The 18,307-nt window shown below is 40.9% G+C and overlaps 1 protein-coding gene across 1 annotated transcript in view; it reads right to left on the bottom strand.

The window, feature by feature from the left end:
• The window catches only part of LOC138966496 (uncharacterized), a 105,971-nt gene extending 88,629 nt beyond the window's left edge, over positions 1–17,342 (bottom strand). The window contains exon 1 of the mRNA XM_070338765.1: positions 17,210–17,342. The gene's annotated coding sequence lies outside the window, so the exon portion shown is untranslated. The remainder of the gene's footprint in view (positions 1–17,209) is intronic.
• Between the last annotated feature and the right edge of the window lie 965 nt (positions 17,343–18,307).

Here is an 18,307-nt window from a genome sequence, read left to right as displayed (position 1 = left end):
AAAAAGTCCAATTTTCTATTGGACAGGCCGACCGCTATTGAGTGATAACCCCCGATTCTGGCCCTGTAACAAGCTAGTGATACAAACATTATGTCACAGTTTCGCTGAGGAACACAAAAGGAGACGGGGCCAGAAGCGGTGGCGATCGTTTACACTGGTCTCTCGGAAGAAGCACACTCTTGGACGGAGAAGGAAATGTCTCTATCAGGAAAGGAGAAAGAGGACAGTTGAGTGAACAGAGCAGAAATATCGAAGTTCTAAGTAGGAATGACATTTTTAGGATTACGTTCAGTGTATAAATTGGAACAGAGCGATATGTCTATGTGAAAAAGCAACTTTAAAAGAAAAACAAGAAAAGAAGTAAATATAAACAATAAAGAAAACTCGCAAAGAACCAACAGAAAGGAGAACAGCAACAATGAAGTACGATCACAGGACAACTTATGACTTTATACAGAACACAATTAAGAAGGAGAAGAGGAAAGAATAAAGAATAAGTCGGTTTTCAAAGTAGAGTAAATGGATACGATGGTGATAGAATTATCAGGTAAGTGAATAGGTCACACGAATGGCTGTGAAGACATTCTACGTCAAATACACAATATTGCATGTGTTATACAGCAGGGTGAATTATGAGTAGCATTGAATTTGGCACAGCTATGTACATTTGAGTATTAAATTATGAACACAAGAGTTGGACGACGTGGTGTAAGTAAGTTTAGTTGATGTAGCCTGTACGATCATGAAAATGAGAAGATAAATCGAAGCGAGCATGACAGGGGTGAAGACATATAAACAAAAGTACATGCATTCACTATAAGACTATATATACTTGTATTACAACGATGTTGGCAAAGCTTTGGATACATTACATGTTAACAGTGCATTGACACGGCAAAGTCGAATCTAAGTATTGAAAGCAATGAAGAGATTCGCACACAGGCATGCGTCGAAACACGACGGGTGTCCCCGGTCGTTCACATCATGCACATACACACTCATTCGCACACACACACACACACACACGCACACACACTCGCACACAACACGCGCGTGCGCGCACACACACTCCACCCTCACAAACACACACAAACGTACACACGCTGGCACTCACACACCCTCACAAACACACACACGTATCCGCTCGCACACAGCGCACGTACACATACTGTATCATCAGTTCCGATGTCTGGAGTGCGCATATACCATAAAGCAAGACTGGTGTCAGTTCAGTTTCTTGGCACAGTGGCACGTACTAACGCGTGGTCAGAGTGGAGAATGCACGCTCTATACACTGACCTGGGCAGGTGAGGGGAGTGGGGGAGGGGTTACAGGTATGATTCATAGGCACATGCACGTTGACTATGAGAAATGATCTGATTGTGGCAAGATGTTCACCTAGAAAAAAAATATGCGACCTAAAGTTCAGTATTTGTCTCTTTATGTGTTGTATTCTTCATTTCCCTGCACACACACTCAATGAGTTTTACTTTGATTGATTGACATGACAGTATTCAATGATCTCAGTCAACACTGTTGGCACATGCTTACTTTGGCTGACTGATGGACACACATCTTATACTCTATGTGTTCGGGTTCAACGCTGTAGATTTTTGAGTTGCTCCACCCACGCACACACACACACATACACACACACACACACACACACACACACACACACACACACACACACTCTCTCTCACACACACACATACTAACAAACACACTCACACATACATACACGCACACACACACACACCCAACGTACACACACACACACACACACACACACACACACATACACACACACGCACGCACGCACGCACGCACACACGCACGCACACACACACACACTCACACACAAACACACACATGCCCCCCCCGCAAAAAGAAACCCCAAAAAACACCACACACACGCCCTCACACACAGTGCTATTGTAGAAGATGACTAACCATAGTCATGCAATGAGTGAAACCATGGTTGATTGACAGAAACTATTCCATGTACATTCCTGAGTTGATCCACACACACAACGCCCCATAGTAGCTAGACCGATCACAATCATGCCACTAGTTTAACTTTGACTACTTCACATGACAGTTTTCAAACAACCGCACACACTTGACACATACCAAGAACTATGCAGTGACCACTTACGCTGATACTAACTACGTGCTAACTTGCTGGCCACTTGTGTCCACCTTGATTGGCACTGACCCTTCGATAGCCGCCCACGATACGGGGCGAAATGAAACCCCGTTGGTCGCAGATGTAATTAGTTTTTTCCCCTCCTCGCTGACCTCTTCGGGCTCTAATTACTGATTAAGTTAGTGACATCTGACTGATGTTCGTATTAGGCTGACCCCAGTGCAGTCAGTTTGAATCGTTCGTTATGCCCTGACCAGCAAAGCATACTACCGGTTTACCTGACCAAGCAGTTCTGTACTTCATGCAGCTCTTTAGACGTAACGCAGAGTTGTAGTACAGTGAAACGCCCCTTGTGAGACCTCCACAAAATCAGGTCTTGAAAAGCAGAGGCTATGAACAGAAAATCTGAGAAAACAGGATGTTAAAAGGGAGGAAGTCTTACATTTGGGGGTCTTATAAGGGGGATTCCACTGTAGTCAGTAAAGAAATGTCTTATCAGTCATGTAGTTTTACTGTTATTACCAGTTTCCAAAGTAAAATATCTGTACAATTTTACTATACATCTAATTACCATTATTCCAACCGATTGGACAGAGAATACATAACCTACAGCCGTGATAACATAAACTGTAGAAAACCGTAACTTGATGACATAAATTTGCACAAGCCGCGCTAGAGTGATCATGGAACGGAATGTTTAGAAAAGTGTCTTCGTTTGTGCTGTTAGAAATGCTCTATCATGTCTAGATCGTTCATACACAAACAAAGTCTAAGACAGAATTATCACAATGAATGAGCACAACAGAAAGACTAGAACCACTGTCCTCCACGATCTTTTCTTCTTTTTCACCGCCTCGTACTTTTCACGCTGTGAAGCATTATGGCGCTGTTAGATTGGCAGCACTTTGGGAACTTATTTAGATAAAGTTTACACCAAACTATATGCAATGACAGCACAGCAAAATAGACAAGAAACATAGTCTTCCAAGATTGTTTTCTTGTAATAGAAAGCCTCAGATGTTCCCCTGCTGTGTGCCACGGCACTGTTTGATTGGCAGCACTTAGGGAACTTGGTGAGGCTATTAGTGTCAATCAGTGCGTTCCGGGCGGGAGTATTAAAACTCAGTGGTGGAACAACTCAACCTTATCGGAGTGATTGTTTCATTTGTACCACCTGAATATTAGTTATTGTAGGATTGCGACGAACTATAGTCTATGTCCCAAAGTGCGTTTTGTGTACGCAGAAATGTCAAGCTTTGCGAATTTTACTGTGGTGTTGTAGTTGTTTGCTCTGGCTGTTGAATACCAGTGGTGTATTTACTGCTTTTTCATTGTGATATATAATGCCATTGGTTGCGTTTGTGTGTGTGCAGAAATGTCAACTGTTGCGAATTGTTACTGGCGTTGTAGTTGTTGCTCTATCTGTTTTATCGTAAATACCAGTTGTGTATTGACTGCTGTTCCATTGTGATAAGAATATGCCATCAAGTTGCAGAAATTTTAACTGTTGCGATTTGTTGGTGGTTTTGTTGTTATTGTTGCTGCTGTTGTAAGTTTGGACTCATTTGTATTTTGAAGGATGCACTTTGATGTTCAATTCATTCGTTTTTAGTGTAGTGTCTATGCTAAACAGTAAACCATATACGCTGAGTTATAATACTCTCGTTGCCTTTGACTGAACTGCAGTTAACACGGAGACACAATACGTGCAGTAAACGAACATGGCACACAAGACAGAAGTACGAACTCGTCTTTGCTGCTGAGTTTCCAAGTTTTTCCACATAATTATGTTTAGAATAGTTCACATGTGAAGAAAACAGCGCATAAAACTGATAAACTGACATCAAAACGAAAAAGAAAGCTAAGACTGAGAAGTAACCCGATTACAAGCAGAAGATGATGAACAAAGAAAGAAAGAAAGAAAGAAAGAAAGAAATTTAGGGCCTAGCGCCTAGTTAGAGCCATAGGTAAGCCACTTAAAAATGTCCAGTTATTATAATTATTATGAGACAAAAAAGAAATTGAGAAAAACCAAGAAAGAACGAAAGAAAGAAAGAAAGAAAGAAAGAAAGAAAACGACCAACACTGATCTATTTATATGACACAATGAAAAGAACAGAAAAAAGTGGATAAGACATCAACAAATACCTTCTGTGGCAAACTGTAGATGAAATGTGCTGACAGACGACGATCTCAATCCTTGTTCACACGTCTGCTCTCACGTCTTTTATGTTCACAGCCGTGTTCACTTTGCCCTCACCTCTCTAGTGCCTTTCTGGCAATACAATGTTTTGCAATTGCCTCAACGATCTTGTCAGTATAATTGTTTACACAACGTTCATGTGTAGGTATTTAACAAACATCTACTTATCCACACGCGAGAGCTGAGCCATAAATGCGTTTATCATAGCAATTACGCTTTCCAGAGCTTTTGTTCAATCCTGGTTTCTTCCAGCTGATGCAGAATGATTTTAGACTTCAGACTAAAAGCTGGATGATTCCAAACAGAATGCGCTGTTCTTCCTGCACGTAATTGAAGGCAGTCCCCAGCAATCACTGATCGATGTTACTCTCACATTTGCATAGTTACTCGGACCTGCGGCTAATACAAGTCAAGGTCACACATCCCCGGGGGGAAATTTCAATTTCAGGATAGGAAATGCCAACTTTTGCAAGTCTAATTTTAGCCGGCACTAACAGTTGTATAGAAATGTCCACTTTTGAAAGTTGATGAGTTTTCCCCACTGAAATCTCAATGTTTTTGACAGAACTCAACACACACTTTTACTTGACACTCTCCCCTGGAGAATCGATAATGTTTGCGTCACTGACCTCAAATTTGCATACGCAAATCGGTCCAAGGTTCATGAAAAACGCATTAAACGTCCAAAAGACCACGTGAGTAGGCGTTACAAATTCACGCAGTTCCGTTGATTATCCAGCCTATTTGTTATCTAGACTCGTTTCCATCATAATTAACTTGTTAAATTACCTTTAAAGCAGACGACCATGACAGCAGTCAAGGCACGATCACGTTTTCGAAAACTGAATCAAACTTGAATTGACCTCAGCCAAATTCAGACATATAATATGTCAACTTGCGCATGGTAAAGACACAACGCGTTTACCTAAAACACCTGTTACACTCTGACCAACACTAGTCTCATCGTATTGAATTCAACCTGATCTGACTTCAGTCAAAATCATACAGGTACATGTTTACTCTCACGCCGTACAGACACTCAAATTCATTTAGTTAGATCACCTGTTCTACTCTGACCAACACCAGTCTTAACTTATAAATTAACTCCGAAGAGTTGACCATCCCTTAGACAAACACACATCCCGGTAAATGACGTCCGGCGGACTTACTGCAGAAGCCAGGGGTACCGAGCAGTGATAATGATGGTCAGCAATGCTTAAAGATACCCTCCTTCCCAGTGTTAGCCATGTTGTAAAGCACGTTATGATACCTTCCTTTCCAGTGTAATGTTTTATTGTTTTATTGTACAATATGTTTTATTGTTCCTTATGTTTTATTGTTCCTACTTTTGGTTTTTTAAGGTTGTTGTCATATGTTGTTTTGGTTGTTTTAAGAGCAGATGAACCACATTTTTCCATCCATTGTAATTAATTGTATGGACAATAAATGATCTTATGTCTTATGTCTTATGTCATGTTGTAAAGCACGTAATGATACCGTCCTTCCCGGTGTTAGCCATATTGTAAAGCACTGACTTGTCCAAGCTTCTAAATGGGATAAGAGCACACACCCCCCTCCCCCGCTTACCCGGACAAATTCCTGGGTTATTTTGTTGTTGTTGTGATGTTGTTATGTCTTATAACAAAAAATATACGTTTACATACAACTGCGAATATATATACAAATGTACATACAAATAACACATGTCTAGGAATGGAGACTTTAGGAGAGACAGTGAGGGAGACAGGGAAAAGGGAGTACCAGGAATGTTGCTTGGACATTTGTTGATGCGGAAAAATATGCCAAAAAATTAATGGCCATTAAACTGTCGGCAATTTTTGGAAGTGTTAATTACTTAACCTGGACGCAACCTTCCACACGCCATGTAAAATCGATGCTTTGCTGAATGCCGACTCCAAACGACATCTTTAGTCGCTATCACACTAAAAGCAATTTGAACGGCCTGGCTGCTTTCTGTGTTGAGTAAGATTTTTGTGCGGATTCTTTTCTTTCTTTATTTGGTGTTTAACGTCGTTTTCAACCACGAAGGTTATATCGCGACGGGGAAAGGGGGGAGATGGGATAGAGCCACTTGTTAAGTGTTTCTTGTTCACAAAAGCACTAATCAAACATTTGCTCCAGGGGCTTGCAACGTAGTACAATATATTACCTTACTGGGAGAATGCAAGTTTCCAGTACAAAGGACTTAACATTTCTTACATACTGCTTGACTAAAATCTTTACAAACATTGACTATATTCTATACAAGAAACACTTAACAAGGGTAAAAGGAGAAACAGAATCCGTTAGTCGCCTCTTACGACATACTGGGGAGCATCGGGTAAATTCTTCCCCCTAACCCGCGGTTTTTTTTTTGTGCGATCAAATTTGCAGATTGACAAAAGTGTCAGTAACGACATTAATTTTGCAAAATAGTTCCACTCTGCACACCTTGAAAGCAGCCAAGCTGTAGATGTTGGTACGTGTGCAAAGGAAAAAATTGTTTCATTATATCGTCTCAAAGTCTTGGCAGATCTGTGGTGTTAGTATGCATGGTCGTTTGTACAGATACAAAAAACAACCCAGGTATCTTTAAACCTAAAAGCCTACAAGGACCGTACTTCAAACACGACTGATTGGGGAGTTGTTGTAAGACTGGAAGCAACGAATAGGCGCATACCACTGACAACCGCGGAACGCTAGCGAAGCAAAATTGCAATCACTACCAGTTATTTCCCCTGAACACTCTCGCTACTAATTGAAAATCTGAACTTCGCGGATTTGACTTTTCCGTGGAATAGATAACTGTAGTCTGTGAATCTGCAGATAAAACAAGTCCCGTGAAGCGAAATTAATACATTAATACATTAAATTTTAGTCAATCAGTCGAACCCACAGATTCGCGCTATAGAAAAGTTATTTATTATTATTATTATTATTATTATTAAAACCGAACGATTCCCAGTCTATTTTATAACTTTTAGTCAAAACTTGACTTAATCAGTGTAAAAAGAAGACCATCGTGAAAAGTGGGATGCTTCTCATGGAAGTGAATTGCTCATCTCTGTACTATCTCTTTTCTCGACATGGAAAAACCCCCAGACCATGTTAAAGGGACTTTCCCGTGTAAATCATCAAGTGCGTGTATCACAACCAATCTGGGTGGCCTTTTACATGAGATAAGAGCATACTTCTGTCATACGGTAACGCAGTGTGTGATAAGGTGACGCAGTTGTCCCCCAATCACATGTCAACTAGGATGCATTCCCAAAATGAACAGCCGGGCTGTTTCCTGTGTGCATCAAGAGGTTTTGGGGAACTATTTTCGCACATTGGCAGACAAGTATCAGTAACGAATTCATTTTGCAAAAATTTCAATTACTTCACATCAGGTTGAGGGGGCCAGTAATGCAGCCTACGTTAGTTTATTACTGTACTCTGTTATACAAGCTGTGCAAGAAATGAATGGAACTGTCAACCGGCAAGCAGCGACTGCAAGTCTGCTCAGTCTTTCACAGAGGTCGATGTCCATGCGCCTTATTTAAGTTCGATCTTGTCAATATCATCTTGGCTTCTATCTTGTGTACGTCGTATTGCCTTTTATCTTGTCGAAACTGTACCTGTGATGGAAGAAAGGCGTGCACACATACATATTTCTTCCACAGAACCGCGAGGCAATATGTCAAACTCAAACGTTCTGGGATAAACCTACAGAAAAGTGTTACCCTCCCCTTGTGAAACTTCGCAAAGGGTCTATGATCAATCAATATCGCCTGAAGTTCTATCTTGTATGTAAGTGAAGAAAGAAATGCGTGCACACAGTCGACATACCTAATGTCTTCTATGATGAAAGGCACAGTCCTTCCCGGCCCTGGAAACAGTTCAGCTCACTGTCTCAGATATACCCTGACAGTTTAACATAGAATAAGACCACCCATCCACTTTTACATGCACACCCCAATACAACACCTTGCATGACTGCTTTCCATGCAAAGTTTGACTATTTTGCAGAAAACATACTCAATAAGAAAAGGCTACGAATTCTTCAAAATCGGAGTGCAGTTCGAGGCCTATACACAGACTATTTTGCATGTACATCGATGTACAAGCTACTAGTAGATCTGAGATTGTTTACCCAGGAAGGAATGCGTCTTTGATGGAAGCAAGCAAAATGTCACAGTGAAGCGTCTTGGGGATCCACCCTTCACTATCATATGCACCGATGATACACTCTGTTTTGCTCTGCCCGCCCTTGTTGTAAAACTTCGCGCAATCTTCATGCTGTCTGCATCCGGCAGATGTTCAGCAGACGAGTGCACTGCATGGCTAACAGAGAATCTGCTCGCATGACATATAGCTCATGCCAACACTAAGATGCAAAACCTCCAAGAACAACACCTTATATCAGTCTCAAAGGAAAAATCCGCCCACAACATTGCACGGGAGAGAGAGAGAGAGAGAGAGAGAGAGAGAGAGAGAGAGAGAGAGAGAGAGAGACAGACAGACAGACAGACAGACAGACAGACAGACAGACAGACAGACAGACAGACAGACAGACAGACAGAGACAGACAGACAGACAGACCGACATACAGCCAGAGACTGAGACTGAGACAGAGATACCGAGAATAGAGAAAGAGAGAGACAAAGACAGACTGAGACAGAGAAAGAGAGATGTTCACAAAACTGGAACAAGCCGCATGGAAGCTTCTACCCTACTCTAACACACACAAACACGCACACGCACACACACCCTTCTCCCCACCACACAAACACGCACACGCACACACAACCCTTCTCCCCAACCCCACCCCCCACAGACTTCACACCTCACAACCTTCAGCAAAGAGAAATCAAACTCGTGTAAAGCCGCGTCACAGTCCTTAACCGCTTTATCCCAAGAGTATTTGTCACAGACTATGAAATTCAGCAGGAGGGTAATACGCTGCTGGTATAAAACTCAGCATTTTATGATTCCCAGGGTCATACACCCCCCCTCAGAGCCTTTACATGATTGCCCAAGCCTTGTGTGACATAAACGTTTTATGGCAAAAAAGGACCGTTTTATGGACACCAGAGAGGCCGTTGTCACTCTTAAAACATAAGGTGACACGACTGTGCTTTTTTATGACGAAAAAAAAGAAGTGTGGTTGCACTTACCTATCGTCTGAAGTCAGATCAAATGTACAGAGAGTTGACAGAAAAGTGTTTATAATATTGTTTCGAAAGAAATAGAGAGAAAAAAGTAATCTAGTGTAATATAAGTAAGATGGAGTGAACAGAATATTTAAAATGAATATCAAACAAACATATATATTTGATAAGTGTGTTGATGACACAGCCGTTTAGACGACAGAAAAGGTATACTTACATTCGTAAGAGAGACCTCCCATTAGATAACTAAACCATATACTCACAAGTGTGCATATCATGTAAATGAGGTCGTGTCAAAGTAGTCTGACAGGGACCTAATTTGAGTACTTTTTACATTTAGTCAAGTTTTGACTAAATGTTTTAACGTAGAGGGGGGAATCGAGACGAGGGTCGTGGTGTATGTGCGTGTGTGTGTGTGTGTGTGTGTGTCTGTCTGTCTGTGTGTGTGTGTGTGTGTAGAGCGATTCAGACTAAACTACTGGACCGATCTTTATGACATTTGACATGAGAGTTCCTGGGTATGATATCCTCAGACGTTTTTTTCATTTTTCTTTGATGACGTCATATCCGGCTTTTCGTGAAAGTTGAGGCGGCGCTGTCACGCTCTCATTTTTCAACCAAATTGGTTCAAATTTTGGTCAAGTAATCTCCGACGAAGCCCGGACTTCGGTATTGCATTTCAGCTTGGTGGCTTAAAAATTAATTGATGACTTTGGTCATTAAAAATCTGAAAATTGTAAAAAAAATATTTTTTTTATAAAACGATCCAAATTTACGTTCATCTTATTCTCCATCATTTTCTGATTCCAAAAACATATAAATATGTTATATTTGGATTAAAAACAAGCTCTGAAAATTAAAAATATAAAAATTATGATTAAAATTAAATTTTCGAAATCAATTTAAAAACACTTTCATCTTATTCCTTGTCGGTTCCTGATTCCAAAAACATATAGATATGATATGTTTGGATTAAAAACACGCTCAGAAAGTTAAAACGAAGAGAGGTACAGAAAAGCGTGCTATCCTTCTCAGCGCAACTACTACCCCGCTCTTCTTGTCAATTTCACTGCCTTTGCCATGAGCGGTGGACTGACGATGCTACGAGTATACGGTCTTGCTGCGTTGCATTGCGTTCAGTTTCATTCTGTGAGTTCGACAGCTACTTGACTAAATGTTGTATTTTCGCCTTACGCGACTTGTTTTTTTTAATATCAATGTTATGGTAAATTATGTATTTTTCGTTGTGGTTTTCACAAACCAAAATAGACCACTGCTCAGTGGCTCAAACCCCATTGAATAATTAGATACTAATCCACATCAGAAGAAAAATTGATGGAAAAACGTAGGATTAAAGGAATTTTTGGTTTAAAATGACATTTTAAATTATTACCGAACGATCTACCTGCCAGTTTCAGGGGACACTCGAAATGCTAATCTATTCTTATTAATAAAAAGATAAAACGGGCGCTTCATAATATTATCTAAAACACAGCTACACAAAGCATAATATAATAAGTAAATTAATGTTGCATATCGTGTCTGCATTTCAATACTTCATTATTCCCCTGTGTCCCGTTTGATCTTTTTATCTGTTTTCATTACACGCACACAAAAGGAAAACCAAAACTATATGAGATATTTTGTCTGACAAAAACAACGGTTACAAATAAAGCCAAGGAAAAAAACCCCAATCTAACATTGAAAATATGCTTAACAGGGACAGATAGGGTTAAACATTGTTTGTGTTTCAGTTTTTACTTTATCTATAATTTGCTTATATTAGCGTGGTGATTTATATTTTTGGCACGCACGCACGCACGCACGCGCAAAAGCACTCAAAACAGACAGACAGACAGACAGTGACACGCACACACACAGACACACACACACACAGACACACACACACACACACACACACACACACACACACACACACACACACACACACCAGGGGCGGATCAGTTCATTTTATGGGGGGGGTTTCCAAAAGTATAATTATTGTGAAGATATGGGTGTGAAGGCGCGAAGCGCCGAGCCGACGCGCGAACCGCCTAGCTTGCTAGGGGGGTCCGGGGGCATGCCCCCCCGGAAAATTTGGAAAAAAAGGATGCAAAATGGTGCAATCTGGTGCATTCTGAGGATGATCATTACCAGTTTCAGGCAGCAGATTTTGTCACTGATTAAAACCCCCAAAATTGAAAGTCAACCCCAAAATACACAAAAACATATTTTTATTTTTTGGCTGGGGGGGGGGGGGGTTCCGGAAACCCCAGAAATCCCCCCCCTCGTCCGCCCCTGCACACACACACACATACACAAACACATACTATACACACACATACACACACACACACACACACACACACACACACACACACACACACTCACACCACACATACACCCACTCTGCGTACTTTTATTGTGGGACGGCGGGGGGAGGGGAGGGGGGGAGGGATGTATGTTACCAGTGCGGGAACAGGGGTTGGAGAGTGGTGGGGGGGTCCTAGGGGTTCCGATAGCTCTTAGAGTTTCATAGTTCTCACCATGTCTGTATAGTGTATGTATTAGTTACTGTGATACCAAATTGTCTTACCCATGTATGTATGATGCTATGCGCCAGTGATGTATGAATGCTATTTATTTTTGTTTTTATCACACAGCAAGCTGCTTTCCTCGTGTATTTTTTATGTTCATTCATGTATTGTACACTTGGCAATAAATTATCTATCTATCTCATTCATCCCACATCACCCCCCCACACACACACACACACACACACACACACACACAAACACACACACGATTGTCCGATCAACTCAATCATTAGTTGGCATAACAACGCACACGTGAGTAATGCGGATATGTACAGTAATGACGAAAAAGTTACATACAAACACGCATCCCCTCCCACCCGCCTTTGTACTTTTCAAATGACGCAGTACAATATTGATCATGACTGTCATGTTGTGTTAAATCTATAAATTCAAGGCTTACTTAAAACATTGGCGTGACATGCTGACATTAATACGGAGACACGGCTTAGTGTCAGATACACTGAAGGGCCAACATCCGAGATGTAATCTACACTCAGTGTTAGAACATTGTAGGATAAAATTACCACTCGACATTTAAAACAAAACGCAAAAGGCAAGATATTCGAGTCTATTTTGGTACAGACTGAACCACTATTTACTCTTTTGCACCTGCAAGATATAAATAATAAGTGTAGTATAACAAGTGTAGTAAATTAAAAGGCACACTCCTTACCGGCCGTGTACACGATTTGGCTAACGGGGCCGTTCTCAGATCTGGCCAGGCTCATTAACCGGAGACGGATATCCCCCCAAGAGGACACAATCATACCAAAAATCAGTTTTAAATTTGTGAGTGAAATTCGATTTTAATGAAAACTTTAAGGAGCAAACTAATTAACTACTGTTTATGCTGCCAAGCTGAAATTCAATACCATAGTCCGGCCTTCGTTGAAGGTTGCTCGTCCAAAATGTCAATCCATTTGATTGAAAAATGAGGGCGTGATAGTGCTGCCTCAACTTTCCAAAAAAAGCCGGATATGACGTCATCAAAGACATTTACCGAAAAAATTGAGAAAAAAAACGTCTGGGGATATGATACCCAGGAACTCTCATGTGAAATTTCATGACGATCGGTCTAGTAGTGTTCTGTGAATCGCTCTACAACAGACGCACACACATACACACATACACACATACACACATACACTCACACAGACATACACCACCACCCTCGACTCGTTTCCCGTCTATGTTAAAACATTTACTCAAAATTAAACTTGACTAAATGTAAAAACACGCAAAGGAACTGGTAGGTTGTCTGTTTTTTTGTGGTTTTTTTTCCATGTCCCGTCAAACATTTAAGCCATTCGGACTAGATTCAACTGTGTTTCCTTTTGCAGTTTACATGGTGGTCTCCGTACTTTAAATTATGTACATTACCAGCTATTGTGTTTTCAGCGTAGCAATAGGGTCCGATATTTAGACGAGACTATAATGCGACGAGAAGTTTGAGTTTGTTTCATTTTGAACAAGACTACTTATGAAAAAGACCAAAACACAACATCAACGGAAAACTAGAAACAACTGAAGAACTAGGATGCAACAAGGGGAGGAGAAGAGAACAGCTAATCCGTACAACGCGAGCAGACGGCAATAAGTTTTCAGTTTGGGTGAATGGCATTTATACTTGTCTCGTCATGAAGCGAACTTTTCAACCTAAGTTATAAACGACTACATGAATGTTAGTGCCATGGGTTGTACATCAATACTTCAGGGGGGAAGTGGGGTATTTAGTGTGGAGTTACAAGATAAGAAAAGCCGAATGCGAAACTGAGTTTGTGTTGGTCGGCAACTGAGCTCACACAGGCACACAAAAACAGCGGTTCCGCTTTACTCTCCTGTTTGTACTACATCTTTCGACTTTGGGCATTTTGTGGTGTTTAGGGACAGAAAATAATTGGTTTAGTCCTGTTTCATCGGGAAGTTAGCAGAAAAGGGTATGCTATCGACATTTGTAAAGCTGAAAAACATTCCCGAGAAGAATAATATTTCAAGTTGTCAGTGTATGCTGTTGTCGATAGAAACATCGCCGCATGGTACAGATGGGTAAACCGGAACCATGCGTCTTTGTTATTGACAATATGCTTTTGGATATTGAGAAAAATGGCCGACTTCCGTAGCATTATGCTTTGATGATCGGAAGAGACCATCCAATCACAGCCCCCGAATTCCCCCACGTGTTCATCAGAATAGCTATATTTGGGCATATCACAGTAAAGGGAATAGGTTTCAAAAGCTCATATCATTCCCCACTCGTTATTTCAAATCTTGTTAAAAAAAATCTTCATCTACTTTAAAAAGTCTTGTCCGAGGAAACGTCCCGGATCGCGAAGCGACTCGAGAAAGGCAAGATATGTTAGTGACGAATATGATACACACTGCTAAATGTATGTTTATGCTTTTGCACCGGTACCTGCACTGACGATATAAAGAACAAATGCAAACATGTCTATCAGTGAGTATCACACATAAGACCTCTAAAATCTGGACAACTTTTTGATTAAAGATCCCTGTACAGAAATACTGGTACGACCGAAGGCGTTCCGTGCGCACATGTAAATAACAAGTGGAAACATGTTTACATGTTTCACACACAAGACCTCTAACATCTTTACAGCTTTTGTCTGTACATGTACATACATAATTTGACGCCCGTAGGCGTTCCGTGTGCACGTGTTGTTTTTTTGTATATAACTATCAGAAGAAAAACTTACCGATACATGACAACAGCTAAGCCTGCTGTCCGATGCTCTGCTGAAAATGCCTCTATTTTATGAGTACGACATTCGAAACGTAAAATGCAAATGGCATTAATATTAAAGAGAAATCTCTGCATTGAAAGGTAAACTAGTGTAGACATGCTCGTACAATAAATTCGTATATCCCTCATTAAGTGGTGTTCATGACCTTAAAACTCGACGGGTGGGAGACTTGTATGCTGATTAATTACAACAGGACAAACCAAGCGGAGGCAACTCGATACTGCAGCAATCGCAAAGTAATTATACAGTCCTTCTCAATCCATACGGCTGGTTGCTATGACGTGACTAATATAAATGGCGAGCAGCTATATTGTTCGAGTGCATCAACAACTATTAGGGATCGATACAATGTAACAGTTCCAACATGAAGGTGATACGCCTACAGCTTTGAATGATTTAAATGAATCCATTGTGTTGCAGAATAGTAGACATGCTCAGCCGACATTAGTGGTAAAACCTAAAAAGAACTTGCGTACAAAGTCTTCTCGAATATAATGTGTATTGCTCAATCGATAATCAATCAAGGGTGTGGTATTCAAACATGTCACATAATTATTAGCCTTCAAGTGCTTGGAAAACACACAGAAGGGCGAACCAAGAGACAAACAAACCCCACCCCACCTTACCCCGCGTTTTTATCCCCCGACCCCTGTCCCACATGCACGCGCACGGAGTATGCCTCATCCAATGTTGTCAAGCAAACACTACTAAAACTTTTTTTTTAAACGAGAAGAAGATACATTTTTAATAAATGCAACTCCAAGAAGTGTTCTTTCTGTGATGCGATACTACCCAATATTGACGGACTGTATGATGATATCTTCTGCTATGGTCTGTTGAGACAGTGATATCAAAATCGAGACCGGAGGTCGAGATTTTGATATCACTGTCAAAACAGACCAATAGCAGAAGATATCATCACACAGTCAGTCAATGTTAGATATATTGCTAATTCTCTGGACATTTTGTATTTACTGTAAAGAAATTACAAAAGTATTTGTCTCAGCTCAGTTTTGGCTCTTCCATATCCCTCCCTCTGATTATTATTTCTTTTTGTTCACTCTTTTCTTGTACTTTTCAGTATTTTAAAATGTCTTTCCTTTCAAAAAGTCTTTAGTCACTTGCTTAACAAAATTCTGGGATAATTACATTTTCATATATATTTGTTTGTTTTTAAATTTAGGTGTTTTTGTTTTTGAAGTGGGGAAGCAATAAAGAGGTCGTCGCTGATATCGACGGAAATGTCGTCGATATCACTTTTGCACTGAGCTCAGTTTTGCCCAATTGACCAATGGAAATCCACGTAACATATGAAATAGCAATATAGATTCATTCAGCTCCCGACGACCACTCCCCCTCTCTTTAATAGCCTCCCGGGCAATGCAAAACAAGATGTCATCATAATCGGTGTTGATGTTAGCTGTCTGTAATCACTTGCATTACGTTGTGTCACCGAAGAGATAAAGAGCGACAGCTGCCATGCGCAAACAAAAAAGTTAGTCAATTCTAAAACATACCAGAAAAAAAAGAAAAATAAACAAGTCGCGTGAAGCGATATAAAAACATTTAGTCAGTCGGTATCAAACTAAATTTTAAATATATGCAATGAACCCACGCAGTAAATCGTTTTGATGAAACAAACCCGAGTTTTCCTCCATAATTCATACGTGAGACACATTCGAAAGTTTGTATCAGTAGGCCTACACTGGAATTACGAAGTAGAAACACGGAAATACTTGTACTACTTCCGGGGGTAAAATCAGTGTTCACAATTATAACACACATTTTACGAGACTGTCAACCCCTGTAAAGCAAAACTGTTTCAATTTTAAAGTAATGTCCGCAATCTTGGAGAGAGAGAGAGAGAGAGAGAGAGAGAGAGAGAGAGAGAGAGAGAGAGAGACAGACAGACAGACAGACAGACAGACAGACAGACAGACAAACAGACAGACTCGTGACTAGACAGACAGACGGAGACAGACAGAACAAACGAGAGAGAGTGAGAGAGAGAGAGAGAGAGAGAGAGAGAGAGAGAGAGAGAGAGAGAGAGAGAAGCAGACGGTTAGACAGACGGACAGACGGACAGACACAAAGAGAGAGAAATGGAGAGAAAGCGGAGAGAGACTGAGACTGACAAGAGAAAGAGAGACTCAGAGAGAATGAAAGAGAGAGGTCAAACACCCACACTTTGTCTATCGTCATCATCATCAGCATCAGCTGTATCATCAGTCCCCTGTCATCACTCAAACACAGTCATTCCGTAAAAAGCTCTCCAACGGTTGTAGTCTTACTGAAAAGAACGAATTTTTCACATAAGTATCTGTGAATCGTCCGGCGGGACTTACCGGTATCGCAGCAGAGGAGAGATCAGGGAAATTCCGCACGACCTTTTTCGCTCGAAGCTTGCACACAGAAGCCAGCAAAGGAGAACTAATGTGACAATTACTGGCTGTGCATAACTCTCTAGATGAACCTGATACATCCACACTGCACAGCAGAGAGAGAGAGAGAGAGAGAGAGAGAGAGAGAGAGAGAGAGAGAGAGAGAGAGAGAGAGAGAGAGAGAGAGAGAGAGAGAGATTTACACTGGCATACAATTATCTGCCCCTGTTTGTCCAGACGTCTGCTGGCAGTGTTGTTGGTAAGACAGAGTTGTCTCCCTGATTCCGATGATCTACGGTTACTTGAGTTAATAGACGTACATTCCCAGCTTCTAAATTGTGCAAATGATCATGTTCACCACCTAATATCTCTTAAGGTTTTTACACAGGATAATAATATCCTTTAACTTAAACACACATGTCCCCAAAAATAGCCAGACTGCCTCCTATGAGGAATGCATACACACACGCGCCAGTCGCACACGTACACACACGTGCACACACACGCGCGCACACACACACACACACACACACACAAACACACACACACGCACACAAACTTACACACTCCAAAGAGTGCAGCCAAGCTATTAATGTTTGGCAATTGATTCCAAGTGAAAATATGCTCTTATTTAATGTACAGTCCTCAGAAAATGATTATTATTTAATTAATTATAGTCAAAAATCCATAAAAAGCGAAGTTACAAATTCCCGCAGAGCTGGCGTTCAGACTTGTCAGTTATACATTGAATGTGGCGGTGAACATCATCGCTTACGCGGGAGGGACAGCACCTTGTGTCACTTAAACAGTCAATGTGGTCAAAATTAGTGTTATATGCATCCTGAGACTGTTTTCCATTTTTACACCCCCGGTATAGGGGTGTGTATAGGATTCGGTCGATGTGTTTGTTTGTTTGTTTGTTTGTGTGTGTGTTTGTGTTCGCATATAGATCTCAAGAATGAACGGACCGATCGTCACCAAACTTGGTGAACAGGTTCTATACATTCCTGAGACGGTCCTTACAAAAATTGGGACCAGTCAAACACACGGTTAGGGAGTTAT

Source organism: Littorina saxatilis, linkage group LG5, assembly GCF_037325665.1.
Source record: "Littorina saxatilis isolate snail1 linkage group LG5, US_GU_Lsax_2.0, whole genome shotgun sequence".
NCBI lineage: Eukaryota > Metazoa > Mollusca > Gastropoda > Littorinimorpha > Littorinidae > Littorina > Littorina saxatilis.
This window is presented reverse-complemented; position numbering and strand designations above follow the sequence as displayed.